The sequence below is a fragment of the Orcinus orca genome, chromosome 3 (genome assembly GCF_937001465.1).
Source record: "Orcinus orca chromosome 3, mOrcOrc1.1, whole genome shotgun sequence".
Lineage (NCBI taxonomy): Eukaryota > Metazoa > Chordata > Mammalia > Artiodactyla > Delphinidae > Orcinus > Orcinus orca.
In genome coordinates, this window is record NC_064561.1 from 16,103,612 (window position 1) to 16,118,111 (window position 14,500).

Sequence of the window (14,500 nt, forward strand, 5' to 3'; positions counted from 1 at the left end):
ATTGATTTCCTCTTTGATTTCTTCAGTGATTTCTTTGTTACTTAGTAGCATATTGTTTAGTCTGCATGTGTTTACATTTTTCAGGTTGTTTTTTTCCTGTAATTGATTTCTAATCTCATAGCGTTGTGGATGGAAAAGATACTTGATACGATTTCAATTTTTTAAAATTTCCTGAGGCTTGATTTGTGACCAAAGATGTGATCTATCCTGGAGAATGTTCCATGTGCACTTGAGAAGAAAGTGTATTCTGCTGCTTTTGGATGGAATGTCCCATAAATATCAGTTAAGTCTATCTGTTCTAATGTGTCACTTAAGGCTTGGGTTTCCTAATTTATTTTCTGTCTGGATGATCTCTCTGTTGGTATAAGTGGGATGTTAAAGTCCCCCACTGTTATTGTGTTACTGTCGATTTTCCCTTTGATGGCTGTTAGCATTTGCCTTATGTCTTGAGGTGCTCCTATGTTTGGTGCATATATATTTACAACTGTTATATCTTCTTCTTGGATTGATCCCTTGATCATTATGTAGTGACCTTCCTTGTCTCTTTGAAGTCTTTATTTTAAAGTCTATTTTGTCTGAAATGAGTATTGTTACTCCAGTTTTCTTTTGATTTCCCTTTGCATGGAATATCTTTTTACATCCCCTCACTTTCAGTCTGTATTTGTCCCTAGGTCTGAAGTGGGTCTCTTGTAGACAGCATATATATGGGTCTTGTATTTGTATCCATTCAGCCAGTCTGTGTCTTCTATTTATTTATTTATTTATTTATTTATGGCTGTGTCGGGTGTTCGTTTCTGTATTTGGGCTTTCTCTAGTTGCGGTGAGTGGGGACCACTCTTCATCACGGTGCACGGGTCTCTCACTGTCACGGCCTCTCTTGTTGTGGTGCAAAAGCTCCAGATGCGCAGTCTCAGTAGTTGTGGCTCACGGGCCTAGTTGTTCCATGGTATGTGGGATTTTCCCAGACCAGGGCTCGAACCCGTGTCCCCTGCATTGGCAGGCAGATTCTCAACCCCTGCACCACTAGGGAAGACCCCAGTCTGTGTCTTTTGGTTAGAGCACTTAATCCATTTACATTCAAGGTAATTATCAATATGTATATTCCTATTACCATCTTCTTAATTATTTTGAGTTTGTTTCTGTAGGTCTTTTTTCTTCTCTTGTGTTTCCTGCCTAAAGAATTCCCTTTAGCATTTGTTGTAAAGCTGGTTTAGTGGTGCTGAATTTGCTTAGCTTTTGCTTGTCTCTAAAGCTTTTGATTTCTCCATTGAATCTCAATGAGGGCCTTGCTGGGTAGAGTAATCTTTGCTGTAGGTTTTTCCCTTTCATCACTTTAAATATATCCTGTCACTCCCTTCTGGTCTGCAGAATTTCTGCTGAAAAATCAGCTGATAACCTCATGGGGATTCCCTTGTATATTATTTGTTGTTTTTCCCTTGCTGCTTTCAATATTTCAATATTTTTTATTTGTATTTAATTTGTTAGTTTGATTAATACGTGTCTTGGTGTGTTTCTCCTTGGGTTTTTCCTGTATGGGACTCTCTGTGCTTCCTGGACTTGGGTGGCTATTTCCTTTCCCATATTAGGGAGCTTTTCAACTATAATCTCTTCAAATATTTTCTCTTCTCTTTCTGGGACCCCTATAATTCGAATGTTGGTGCATTTAACTTTGTCCCAGAGGTCTCTGAGACTGCCTTCATTTCTTTTCATTCTTTTTTCTTTATTCTGCTCCTTGGCAGTTATTTCCACCATTCTATCTTCCAGCTCACTTATCCGTTCTTTTGCCTGAGTTATTCTGGCATTGATTCCTTCTAGTGTATTTTTCATTTCAGTTATTTTGTTGTTCATCACTGTTTGTTTGTTCTTTATTTCTTCTAGGTCCTTGTTAAACATTTCTTGTATTTTCTCGATCCATGCCTCCAATCTATTTCCAAGATTTTGGATCATCTTTACTATCATTACTGTGAATTCTTTTTCAGGTGGATTGCCTATTTCCTCTTCATTTATTTGGTCTTGTGGGTTTTTATCTTGCTCCTTCACCTGCAACATATTTCTCTGTCTTCTCATTTTGTCCAACTTAGTGTGTTTGAGTTCTCCTTTCCACAGGCTGCAGGGTCATTGTTCTTCTTGTTCCTGGTGTCTGCCCCTGGGGGGTGAGCTTGGTCCAGTGGCTTGTGTAGGTTTCCTGCTGGGAGGGACTGGTACCTGTGCTCTTGTGGGTGGAGCTGGATCTTGTCCTTCTGATGGGCAGGGCCACGTCAGGTGATATGTTTTGGGGTGTCTGTGAGTTTAGTATGACTTTAGGCAGCCTGTCTGCTGATGGGTGGGTTTGTGTTCCTGTCGTGCTTGTTGTTTGGTGTGAGGCTTCCAGCACTGGAGCCTGCAGGCAGTTGGGTGGGGCCAGTTGGGTGGAGTTGAGATGGAGACTTCCTTGGAAGCTCTTGCTGATTAATATTTCCCGGGGCTGGGAATTCTCTGGCGATCCAGCATCCTGGACTCTGCACTCCCATCCCAGAGCCTCAGGCCAACCACCCGCTGGGGAACCAAGACCCTGCAAGCCACATGGTGTGGCAAAAAAAAAAAAAAAGGGAAGGGGAAGAAAACAAACAGACAAATGAAACCCAAGACAAATAGCAAAGACAAAGACAAAAAACAGTAACAACAGTTAAAAAAAAAAAGAAAAAAAGAAACCAAATGGACAGACAAATAAAACCCAAGACAAATGGTAAAAGCAAAAACAAACAAAAACTAACAAAGAAACACACACATACAAAAGAAACAAAAACAAAGAAAACAAAGAACCAGAGAACAACCAGACAAAGAAAAGAATGCCAAAATAAAATCAAACAATTTAAACCAAAACTAACAAAAAACAAGAAACAAAACAGAAGCAGAATGCAAATCAAAAAAAGCAAAGAAAAGATAAAACAGATGCACAAAAATGATTAAAAAAATTAAAAACAAAACATAACAAGAAAAAACACAAAACAATGAAAAAGTAAAAATAGAAAAATAAAAAATAACAATAAAAAATTAAGACCATTAAAATTTTTTAATTAAAAAAATAATAAATAAGAACAGAACAACAGATTAAAAATATTAGTAATAATAATATTTTCCTGGGGTCTCAGCTGTCAGTGTCCTTTCCCCCACCATGAGTCACGGTCAACCTCCGCCTCCCCAGGAGGCCCTCTAATACCTCTAGGTAGGTCTCTGGACCCACTGTGGGCACTGTGGGGGCAGCTCAGACTGTGACCTGGCCCAACTCTCGCATGTACTTACCCCCATAGATCAGTCTCTGTTGTAGGAACACTGGTTGTCCATTCAGATATTCCATAAATGCAGGGTTTACCAAGCTGATCGTGGGAATTTAATCCATGGCTTGTGCAGCTGCACAGAAAGATTTTCGTTCCTCTTCCTTAGCTGCTCCGCCCGTGGAGCTCAGCTGTGGTTTTAGCCCCACCTCTGTGTGTCAGTCTGCCCTGGTGAGGACAGGACACAGAGGTGGCATGACTTCTGGGGTCATGGGAGCCCCAGTGGCAACAGATGCGTTGGTGGGTGGGGGATTGGCAGCTGCGAGAGATCCATCTGGATGGTGAGGAGGTCTGCGGGGAAATTGGTACCTATGGGTGCGAGAAATCCAGCCCTGGTGGGAGCCTTTCCTAGCGCTCGGCAGCTGTTGTGAGAGGATCATCCCTGGCGGGAGCCTTACCTAATGCCTGACAGCAGGCACAAGAAGGCCAGCCCTGGTAGGGGCTTTTCCTGGCGCCTGGCAGCAGGCTTGTGTGCGCCAGCCTTTTCAGGACATTTCCTAGTACCCAGGAGCATGTGCGAGAAGGCCAGCCCTAGTAGGGGTTTTTCCTAGTGCCTGGCAGCAGCAAGAACGTGTGTGCCAGCCTTGGTGGAGGCCTTTCCTATTGCCCAGCAACAGGCATGAGAAGGCCAGCCCTGGAAGGGGCTTTTCCTAGCACCTGGAGGCAGGCACGTGTGTGCCAGCCTTGGCAGGGGCCTTTTCTTAGTGCCTGGTGGGGGCAGAGGCTGGCACGTGGGAAGAGAGAGACTGCAATGGTGGCTCCACCCCTGCACATCACTCAACAGTGTCACCTTGGTTCTGTGGCAGTCTGGATTTCCTCCATAAGCATTCCCATTTCTGGATTACCTCCCTCCTGTCCCCTAAGGCTGTCTCCTTGCAGCCAATGGCAGTCTTCTCCCCGGCTTTGCTCTCCAATCTCCACCTTCCAGCTCCCAGCCCTTATACACTGGCAGACACACATCCCAGTCTGGGGCCCACAGGGCTGTTGCATGAACCATCTGTGTAGGTCACACTCTGTCCTGTCTGCCACAGACCAGCTGTTTCACCCTCCTCTGACAGCCTCAGATGCTACTTCTGTCCCAACTGATTTCCCTGTTGATGAGCGGGCTTCCCCGGATGTGGAAACCTCTCCTCTTCCTCGGCTCCCCACCAGGGGCACAGGTCCCATCCCGCTTCCTCTCCTCTTCTTTTCCCCTTCTCTTTCTTTCATCCTATCTGGTTATGAAGGGATCTTTCCTGTCCTTTCTGGTGTTCACGGTCTTCTGCTAGTGTTCAGCCAGTGCTCTGTGTGAATTGTTCCATCTGTAGGTATATTCCTGATGCATTTGTGAAGAGAGATAAACTCCACATTCTCCTATTCCTCCGCCATTTTGAAAAAACATCCAACAGCCAACTTTTTTTTTTTTTTTTTTGCGGTACACGGGCCTCTCACTGTTGTGGCCTCTCCTGTTGCGGAGCATAGGCTCCAGACACGCAGGCTCAGCAGCCATGGCTCACGGGCCCAGCCGCTCCACGGCATGTGGGATCTTCCTGGACCGGGGCACGAACCCATGTGACCTGCATCGGCAGGTGGACCCTCAACCACTGTGCCACCAGGGAAGCCCCAACAGCCATCTTTAACCAGAAATTTTCTTGTATCTTTAAGCAGTTAAACATTCCTGGAAACAGATCTCCTCTGGAAGACATTTATAATGTTTGTAATTTTGTACTATTAAAAATGATGCTTTGATCCCTATCCCCTCCCAGAATGTTTGTGAATCTCTGTTCCTTTTCTAGCATAAAAGCCCAGAGACTGGGTCAAAGTTTTGACAATGTTAAAACTTTTCAGATATATTGCCAGGTGGCCTAAAAAGGTGCATCATTTTACCAATGTTTTCTACTTATGCTTACAAAAATCATTCTAACCCTTCAATGGAAAGGTGTCCTATATTTTCATTATTTTAAAGTCTCTTTGATCCCTCTGAAAATTGTTTATGGCAAAGCTAGGGTGTGACTTTCTTTTTCTTTTTCAAATAGTTCATTAGTTCTTGTTAAATCAGTTTTCAACCCTGCTGGACATTTATGCTTTCTTCCATCGTCACACTGGGCTTAGAGCTGGCCCTGGCATTTGGGAGGGACACAGACAGGGTGGGACCAGCTTCTGGGCCTGGACTCTCAAGGATGACTGCTGTTCCCTGGCAGCCCTACTATGACACCAGCAGCCTCCCTCACTGACACTGAAATAGCACCTTTACCAGCCACCAAGTTAACTGGCATCTCAGGAAGTCTTTGTCATCAAACTGTAGGGTCTGAGCACAGAAGTAAACTGTTCAGAGATGCGTTCATATTCATGACAAAGATTTGACCTCATGCAGCTTTGGAGATGGTTACACAGTGTCTATGAAGCTGTTCATTTGGAAGTCCAGGAGGGAATGGAGACAGATGGAGGTGTCTTAGCAGGATGTGCTATTGCCCTTTGTACTGTGGTAAGCACACCCTGGCCAATCCAGGAGGTCCAGCATGAGCTGGAGGGCCTCACTGACCACAGGGGAGCACCCAGGCCTGGCATCCACCCCTTGGGCACAAAAGCACATAGCTCTCCTCCACTTACTCTTTCCAAATCCCACACAAAATGTTCCTGGGGTGTCCAGGCTGCCTGAATCTTCAGGAAGAAGCCATGGGAAATGCAGGTCCAACCTGGCAAATGGTGATATTTGGCAGTCAGGGCTCCAAGAGATGAAGCGGCAGCTAGCAGAGTCTGGAACCTGTTGCTGAGCCTAACAGTCATCCCTGCGGCCTCAGAGGAACCTGAAAATGTTGGGGTGAGTTCCTAATTCTGGGGCCAGGCACTGGGGAACATGCTGACCACCGGGGAGGCCAGTGAGCCCCATGGAACAGGAACACCTTTCAGGGCATCTTATCTGGGCACCTGACTGAATATGATGGTCTTGGCGTCAGAACTCCACCCAGGCCTGGATGGGAGAGTGAGGCTGTTCCCTGGGGGGATAGGAATGCATGGGTGCAAGGGGCCAGGAAAAGCCTGGATGCAGGATTCGTGCTCCCTAGCCCCAACAGGGAGACTGCAGGCTGGGCGGGAGTCCCAGCCATGAGGATGGGACTTCAAAAATGGGACACTGGCCCTGCACCTGGCATACTCCAGTATAACCCCTAAGTGCAAATAGCTCCCCTTCCACCGAGTCCCAACCTGTGGTCCAGGTGGAATGGTGTCTCAGTCTGAGTGCCTTCCCCTTTTCTCTGCCCACCCTACAGATATGAGAGTGTCTCTGGAGTGGCACTGTCCCTGTTAGCTGTGGATAAACCAAGGGAGGAAAAGAGACCATTCAGAAAATTGGTTTGGAGTAGATTATAGAAATGAAAGCTTTTCTCCAAATAGGGGGTAGATTATTTCTGCTTTAATTAAAAATTTTAAATTTGAAAAACATATTTAAAGATTTCCATTGAGACTCTCTTTGACCCATAGATTATTTAGAAGTGTGTTGTCTAGTTTCAGAGTGTTTAGAGGATTTCCAGATGTCTTTTGTGGCATTGATTTCTAGTTTAATGCCACTGTGGTCAGAGAACACACCCTGTGTGATTACAATTCTTTTAAACGTGTTGGGGTTTATTTCACACCATGAGGTATGGTCCATCTTGGCAAATGTTCCATGGGTGTTTGTAAAGAATGTACTTTGGGTGGTGTCTATCAGACCCTCTTGGTCAATGGGTTGTTGAGTTCTTAAATGTCTTTGCTAATTTTCTGTCTAGTAGTTCTATCAATTGCTGACAGGGGTGTTGACGTCTCCAACTATAATTGTGGATTTGTCTACATCTCCTTTCAGCTCTATCAGTTTTCAATTCATGGAGTTTGAGGCTCTGTTGTTTGTTGTGTAAATATTTGGAAATTAAAATGAAAGTGCGACATGTCACAATATGTGGGATGCAGCTAAACAGTGCTGAGAGGAAAATTTATAACACTGAATGCCTACATTAGAAAAGGGGACAGGTCTCAAGTCAATATTCTAAGTTCCTGTCTCAAGAGACTAGAAAGAGAAGCAAAATAAAACCAAAGCAAGAAGTAAGAAATAAAAAACAGAAAACAAGAGAGGAATCAATTTTTAAAAGCTAGTCTTTAAAATTGTTTATAAACTCTTGCAGGACTGAAGAATGTAAAAAGAGAGAAGACACAAATCACCAAAATCAGGATGAAACAGGGGACATCACTACAGACCCTGGGACATTACAAAGATAATAAAGCAAGCTATGAACAACTTTATACTTATAAATCCAACAACTTAGAAGAGATGAATCAATTCCTCACAAACTATAAACTACCAAGACTCAACCAAGATGAAATAAGCTACCTGAATAGTCCTATAACCATTTCAAAAATTGGTGTAAATAAAAAGCACCCCCCAAAGAAATCCCCATGACCAGAAGAAATTACACCAATTTTATACAATTTCTTCTGGGAAATAGAAGAGATGGGAATAGATCCCAACTGATGTTAGGAAGTTAGTATTACCCTGTGTGATACCCAAACCAGGCAAAGACAGTACCAAAGAGAGATAGAGATAGAGAGAGACAGGGAGGCAGAGATAGAGACAGAGCTGGAGAGAACTACAGACTAATATCACTTATGAACTTAGAAATAAAAATTCTCAACAAAATATTAACAAAATGAACTTAGCAATGTATAAAATGAATTAAATACTATGGCCAAGTGGGATTCATTCCAGATATGTAAGTCTTGGTCAACCGTTGAAAATCAATCAATGTAATCCATCACATCAACAGGCTAAAGAAGAAAAATCATATGCTTATACTGATATAGAAAAAGCATTTGAAAAAACCCATCCACTTATGAAAAAAACTCTCATCAAAGTAGGAAGTGAGGAGAATTTTCCCTACTGATAAATAACACCTAAAAAACCCCCCTACACCTAACATCATACTTAAAGGTGAAAGATGAAAGCTTTCCCCCTAATGTTCGAGAACAATGATGTCTGCTCTCACCACTCTTTTTCAACATAGTATTGGAAGTTCTATTGGCAGATGACACAATTATCTATCGTATGTAGGAAATCCCAATGAACCTTTCAAAAAAAAAAAGCCAAACCTTCTAGCACTAAGTAAGCTCTGTATGGTTGTATGTAAGATCAACACACAAAAGTCAATCACATTTCCATATACTTACAACAAACATGTGGAAACTGAAATGTAAAACACAATATTGTTTATAATCACTCCAAAGAAAATGAAATACTCAGTTATAAACTTGACAAAACGTGCAGGATCTTTATGCTGAAATTACAAAATGATGATTTTAAGGAGTCAAAGAAAACCTAAATAAATACACATTTTGTATTCACGGATTAGAAGACCCAACATAGCAAATATGCCAATTCTCTCCAAATTTGTCTATAGGTTTAATGTAATTCTTATCAGAATCCCAGTAAGGTTTTTTTTTTTGGTAGGCACACACAAGCTTATTCTAAAACTTATATGGAAAGGTGCAGGCCTTAGAATACCTAAAACAGTCTTGAAAAAGAAGAACAAAGTGGAAGAATCACCCTATCCAACGTTAAGACTTGCTATATAGTTCCAGAAATCAAGACAGTGTGGTATCAGCAGAGGGTTAGACACATACATGAACAGAACAGTGAATCCAGAAATAGCTCCACTCAAATATGCACAAAAGCAGTTCAATGGAGGAAGAAGCCTTTATAACAAATGGTGCTGAAGCAACTGGATGTCCATAGACAAAAAAATGAACCTCAACCTAAACCTCACACTTTATATAAAAACTCAAAATGGATCATGGACTTAAAGGTAAACTGTAAAACTATAAAACTTTTATTTAAAAAATAGAAGAAATCTTCAGAATCTTGGCTTAGGCAAAGAGTTTAGGCATAACTCCAAAAGCAAGACCATAAAAGGAAATACTAAATTAAAGTTTTGCTCTGAAAAAGCCTAGGTGAGGAGGATGAAAAGACAAACTACAGACTGGGAGAAAATATTTGCAAACCAGCATCTGACAAAAGAAACCATACCTACAATATATAAAGAACATTCAAAACTCAATGTTAAAAAATTCAATTAGAAAATGGGCAAAAGATGAATAGACATTTCACCAAAGAGGCAATAAAATCCATTAATATTCAACATTATTAGCCATTAGGGAGATGCAAATTAAAGCCACAATGAGATACCACTGCATGCTTATAAGAACAACTAAAATAAAAAGACAGTGACAACCCCAAATACTGGTGAGAATGTGGAGAAACTAGATCTCTTGTACATTGCTGGTGGGAATGTAAAACAGTGCAGCCACTCCGGAAAACAGTTTGGCATTTTCTTACAAGACTAAACATGCAGCTACCATATGACCCAGCCATTGCTCTCCCGAGCATTTATCTCAGACGAATAAAACTTATGTTCACATAAAACCTGTACACAAATGTTAACAGCAGTTTTATTCATAATAACCAGAAACGGGACACAGCCCAGATGTCCCTCAGTGTGTGAATGGTATATCCATTCAGTAGAATCCTATGAAGCAATCAAAAGGAAGGGGCTGTTGATACACTTGACAACCTGAATGGATCTCCAGGAAATTTTGCTTAGTGCAAAAGCCAATCCCCAAAGGTTACTGTATGATTCCATGTATATAGCATTCCTGAACTGACAAAATGATAGATGGAGAGTGGATTAGTAGACGCCAGGGGTGTGTGGCTATAACAGGGCAGCATAAGGGATCTCCATGAGTGATGGAGATGTTCAGTGTGACTGTGGTGGACAAATGAACTTCCATGTGTGATAAAAGTGCATAGAACTAAACACACATGCTCACAGATGAGTTCATGTAGCAAGGTCGATGCATTTTGTCAATGTCAGTTTCCTGGCTGTCATATTGTCCATTAGGAGAAGCCCGGTGAAGGGTACAAGGAGTCTCTTATTATTTTTCACAGTTGCATGTGAATCTACATTTCTTTCAAAACAAGTTTTAAACATTTGAATAAACATGTTAAAATGTTTATTATGCATCCAAGTCTCCAACACACACCTCACAGAGGATGAAGTGGTGTGAACAGATGGTGTCCCACTGTGAAGAATAAGCTCCATGTCCATTTGGCATCTGTCCCAGGACAGGTCCTGTGCTGGGCACTGCAGAGAAGGTATGTTTATGCTGGCCTGCATGCTGGGTGAGGATGCTAAGCCAGGACGCTGGCTGAGATACTGGGCCCTTCCCTCCCCGACCTGCAGGGGGCAGTCTGGCCATGCAGTGATGGGGCCCGCAGTGGAGGCTCTGCAGGGCTCAGCTTTTGAGTACCAGCTGTATGAGTACCAGCTCCTCTCTTCTCCTCCCCTCCCCTCCCTCTCTCTCTCTCTCTCTCACACACACACACGTGCACACACATGCACGCATGTGCATCCCAGAGCCCATGAGCTCATTCTACCCATGGCTAGCAGGCTGGGTGGGATCATTTCTCCTTGAGCTCTTTGTCCGGCTCAGTTTCAAATGACTCATGAGTGGCTTTCACCATCTCCCCAAGGAGCCCCCCTTACTGGCCCCATAAACCTTCCCAATTAGGCCCCAATTAGGCAATGTTTTCTGATAAGCAGCTGCTCACCCACTCCTTCCAGACCACCTGAGAGAACCACTCCCTGTTCTGGGCAGCATCTGGGCAGCGCAAGCTCCCCAGTCTGGCCCTCCTAGATCCTCCCCAAACCTCATTCTCATCATGCTGTTGGCTGGGCAACTGAGGCCTGAGTGGCTGAGGAGTGGGTGGGCATCAGCTGGGAAGGCGGTCCTCTGTGCGTTCGGTCTCTGTCTCTGGCCCTGGGAGGAGGCGACTGAGAAAGCCACTGAATTGACAATTGAGGCCTTGCTTCTGCATCCAAACTAGGCCTTAAAGATGTCGGGTGGGCCTGGCCCAGGGAGGTGGGCTGCCCTTGCCCAGCTTGGGGTCATGGTGGGCACCCCCAGCTTTGCAGGAGTTTGCTGTTCTGCTGAGACCTGGGTAGCCCCCTCTGCATGGCTGGGTGTCAACATTCTCAGGACCCACTGCTGTGCATGATTCTGGCAGTTCACAGCGCCAAGGTCTCCATGAAGTTGGATGTTTGCAAAAGTGCCAGTGAGCCGTCACAACCTACCACCCTTGTCTTTCCTGTCTCGGGGTGGGCTTTGTTTCACAGTACACACCCCTCCCTGGCGCTGATGAGGTCCTCTTGGAGCTGTGCCCATCAGCCCCTTGGAGAGCACTGCCATAACTCTGGTTAGGAACATGTACAGGGTAGAGACGCAGCCCAGCCTGGACCACTCCTTGCTTTCCCTCATGCTGCACAGGGTGGCTGCAGCCCCCTTATTAGTGTCAGCTTGTCCTGCCTCATACTCTGGATGTCCTTTCCCAGAAAGCTGGCCTGTGCCAAGCAGGCTTGGGTGGCCATGGCAGGGGGAATAAAAAAAGCCCCAAGCCGAGGTTTCTCTAACAGAAACACGGGGCCACTTTGCCATTGGCCAGAGCATGCTATGCTGGAAGAAAAAGCTCTGACCTCCTTGGATAACACACCCTCCTCATGCTGTGCTGAGGCCAGCAAGATTATCTGGAGGTGGCTTAGCTGGTGAAAGCAGGAGACTGGGATCATGTGTTTGCCACTGCCCCACCCCCACTTGCTTTGTGTCCTTTGAGCTAATTTGCCGAGTTCTCTAGGCCTCAGTTTACCATCCAGGGTCAACTGAACCAGGTGCTGGTCTGTCAGTGGCTGTTCCACGTTAATTTACCTTCCTTCTCCACGCTGGGCAGACACAGTGAGGCGAGGCCAACGTGGGATGGCCAGGGGAGGTGTTGCAGGTGACCAGAAGCTGCAAAGGTGGGCTGGGGCTGGGTGTGGGGGAGGCAGGAGTTGTGGACACAGAGGTGGGAAGCACCTGGCCCCCTCCAAAGAGGTCCAGACTGCATGGGCGCCTTGAGGTCTGTAGGCAGTAGGGCCACCTTGGCCATGGAGGAGATGGGAATGCAGGCAGGGGCGGGGTGAGGAGGTCAGACCTGATGGGGAGGTATGAGGCCTGGGAGACTCCTGGGTGAGGGAACCTGTGTCCCCAGGTCCAGCTGGGGTGGGGGTAGCTGGTGGCACCACCTCAGTTGCTGCCGTCACCCCAGGCACAGGGGGCAAGGGCAGCCTCTCCCAGACCCTCAGGGGTATTCCCAACGTCACTCTGCACCGGGCACTGCCCCCCCCAACCCCCCCTCCACTCCACTCCCATGTTGCATGGCCCGGCAAAGTCTGGTCCTCCTATAGACCTTGGTTCTCACTCCCTGGACTGAAGGGGTCTCTCAGAATTCCTCCCCTGCTGATACCTGGGGGAGGCTTAGCACTCAAAATCAGGTGCCATAGGGCCACTCAGTCTGGCTGGGATAGCCCCCCAAGCTGCTATGAGCTGACAGCCCCCAGTGAAAGCAGAACCCCAGCCCTCCTTCCCCTTCCACAGATGGTGCTCATCTCTCCAGTCCCCTTTTTGCCAACTATAGCCCTGCCAGTCACTGGCTGGAACCTCAGCTGGCTGCCTCTTTCCTTGGGACTTTCTGGGTGGCCAGAAGAGAACCCTCCACTCCCCACAGAATGGAACTCTATAAGGCCTACAGCGCCTTCCAGACACACATTTACAATCTCACACTTCATTTTTTTGGACGTAATCTCTGTGCCTTTAAACATGTCATCACTTTGCGTCCCCTCACCCCATGCCTCACACTTCCCGGGTGTGGGAGCCAGCCCTTCAGGTGGAGGCCCTGGGGGCTGCGTTGAGGCCCTCGGAGGTGGGGATGACAGGGTGTCCCCAAGCCCTGCAGTCCAGGTGGGCTGGGGCTGCTTTGGTTGGTGTTCTCTTTGCTGTGCCAGCCCTGTTGGTGAGGTGGCCGAGTGTGGTGTGAGCAGATGAGGGCATTGGAGGGCCCCCTCCCACAGGAAGAGTCCCCGGAGTGGGGAATGATGTGAGGCTGGTCACACCCACAGAGAGGCAGAACTATGGGCAGAGGTTTCTACAGTGTGACATTACAACTTAGAAACACAACTCCCTGGAGTTGGATGGGTCTCAGATGGGGAAACTGAGGCCCAGAGAGGAAGTGATTTGCTCAGGCCCCATCTTCTCCCCACCCTCTTCTCACCCAGCCAAGCACCCAGGTCCCCAGGAAAGATGGGGTATGCTCACCTGGGTGGCCTTCTAAGAGAGGTGAGAGCCCAAGGATATGTCCTGCTCTACGGGCCACTGTCAGGGTACATCTTTGGCCCTCCTGTTTTGCCTCGCAGCACTGTCCTGACACAGGTCACAAAGCAGTAGATCCTCAGAGCCCACTAGCCCAGCCTTTGGGGGGTGCTCAGACCCCCAGACCCTGGGTCATTGTGCCCAGAAGCAGCAACTCTGAGTACAGATGTCTGATAGGGCGCTGGGCTCTCCCCTTCAGGCCCAGGACTTGAGGGCTCTGGCAGCCCTGGCCTAGTGGGCCCATGGAGCTTCTAGTGTCATCCGAAGGCTGGCATTTCGTGGACACTTATCCCACAGCCTGGACCCCAGAGCAGTGCTCTCCTCCCTGGTCTGTGGCTGTTGACATGGCGAACCCTTGGCTCAGGGGTTTCTAAGGTTTCTCCTTGACCCCATCCTGTGTCTGGTAATTCGTGTTACCTGTTTTAATTTTGGTTTTCGGTTCTCGGACACTGACTTGCTTTAGCAGTGGCTCTGCGTCATCTCTCCTCCGTGTCCCTGGCAACTCCTCTTGCCTCTAGCAGCGCCAAGACTCCTTTGTCCAGTTCTCACAGTACAGAGGTTCTGAGAAGGAGGTCACCCGAGGATCAGCGCTGGCAGTGACCTCAGCCTCTAGTTCACCTCCCTTGATTTAAGGATAGGAAGAGAGAGGTCCCAAAATGTTGAGCGACCCGGCCCGCACCATCCCTCATCAGGTCGCCTCATTCCCAGGACAACAAACCAGGGAGCAGAGCCCCTCTGGCCTCGCTTCCTGAACTGTCAGTCTTCGCAAAAGGCAGGGGCATCACCTGCTGGCTTGTCTCCCCTTTCATGCAAACTCCTCCGGGAGCCGACGCGCGCGCTCCAGCTCCGGACTGACACCGGAGTCCCCTGCGGCACTACCCCTTGCGTCGCGGCCAAGAGCTCCGCCTTGGCCCCGCCCCAGGCCACACCCCGCCCCCGCGGCCGCC

The 14,500-nt window shown here is 46.7% G+C and overlaps 2 long non-coding RNA genes across 2 annotated transcripts in view; one reads left to right on the forward strand and one right to left on the reverse strand.

The window, feature by feature from the left end:
* LOC117198193 (uncharacterized) overlaps positions 1-7,547 on the forward strand; it is a 38,130-nt gene extending 30,583 nt beyond the window's left edge. Inside the window, exon 3 of the long non-coding RNA XR_007476682.1 lies at positions 7,448-7,547. This is a non-coding gene — a long non-coding RNA (uncharacterized LOC117198193). The remainder of the gene's footprint in view (positions 1-7,447) is intronic.
* LOC125964072 (uncharacterized) lies at positions 77-14,471 on the reverse strand. The gene is made up of 2 exons (XR_007476680.1): positions 14,339-14,471; positions 77-14,175 (listed from the first exon to the last, which is right to left on the reverse strand). It is a non-coding gene; the product is annotated as an uncharacterized LOC125964072 (long non-coding RNA).
* Between the last annotated feature and the right edge of the window lie 29 nt (positions 14,472-14,500).